Raw genomic sequence first — 1,351 nt, 5'->3', positions numbered from 1 at the left:
GGTTGTGGGGTGGGCTCTCTCCCTTCATCCTATCTAGGTTTCCCCTTGGGCTCCTCTCCCCCTGACTCTTTCTAGAATGGCATTCTAGATAGATTCAACAAGAAGATGGTTGGATGGAAGGGTTCCTCTCTCATGTAGGCTGGGAAATGTTTATTGGTCAAATCCACTCTTCAGAACCTTCCCATTTATGCTCTGAGCCTTTTTGGAATTCCTGTGAAATTTGCAGAGAAAATGGAGAAAATCCAAAGAGACTTTCTATGGATCGAACTTGAAGGAAAGAAAAGGTACCCTCTTGTTTCTTGGGAGAAGGTCTGCCTCCCCAAGAGGCATAGTGGTCTGGGCATCAGAAAGCTTACCCATCTCAGTAAGGCACTTCTTGCAAAACAAATCTAGTGAATCTTCAATAACACTGGTGAATGGAGAGACATTCTGGAAAATAAATACCTCTAAAGACCCTCTCTTCAATTTACTTTATTTAATGAGGACATCCCTAAAGGGTTGACTATTTGGAATGGAATCTTGAAGGCCAAGACTTAGCTAAGGCGAGGGTCTCTTGGAAACTAGACAATGGGGAGGATATTCAGTTTTGGTTTGATAGGTGGTTATGTCAAGGCCCACTTTCTAACAACCTAGTATTTGAGAGATGGGTGCAAGAATGCACGGAGCTATATGGGTTTAAAGTAAGCAATTATAGGGTTAGTCAAGAATGGAGAGACCTTTCCCTCATTTCTGAGGATTTGAAACCAATAATGACTATGCTTAACTCTTTGATCCCTTGTAATAATAAGGATGAGCTAGTTTGGAGGGATAATCCCAAGGGAAGTTATTCTGTTTCTTCTGGCTACAACTCTCTCTAGGGTTTAAAGGAGAAACCCCCTTGGGTGGATGCTTGGCTCATGGGCCTCACTCCAAAGATCAACATATTTTATTGGCTGGCCCTTCAGAACAAAATCCTAATGCAAGATAATCTCATGAAGAGAGGCCATGTTATGCCTAACAGATGCCCGCTCTGTAAAAACTAGTCTAATTCGAGAAATCATATCTTCATTCAATGTAACTTTGCTAGGGAGGTGTGGAGTTCTCTTAATCAAGAAATGGAGATTCTCTGGTGTTGGCCAAATAACCTTATCAACTTTTTTAGTCATTGGAAAAGCCTTTGTAAAATTGCAGGCCGGCAGGATAATTATGCCTGGTTTTTGCCTCACTTCTACTGGAACATCTAGAAGGAAAGGAACAACAGAATTTTCAGGGATAGAGAGGAGCCAGAAATAATTATGGGAAGGAAGATTTCGAAAAACATAAAAGAAAACCTTCAAGTGATGAAGGAGGGTGTAGTTGATATAGGGGACAG

This window comes from Cupressus sempervirens, chromosome 6 (genome assembly GCF_028749045.1).
Source record: "Cupressus sempervirens isolate cs-2001-9-10 chromosome 6, ASM2874904v1, whole genome shotgun sequence".
In the NCBI taxonomy this organism is placed as follows: domain Eukaryota; kingdom Viridiplantae; phylum Streptophyta; class Pinopsida; order Cupressales; family Cupressaceae; genus Cupressus; species Cupressus sempervirens.
The sequence above is the reverse complement of the archived record's forward strand: the minus strand, read 5'-3'. Positions refer to the sequence as shown.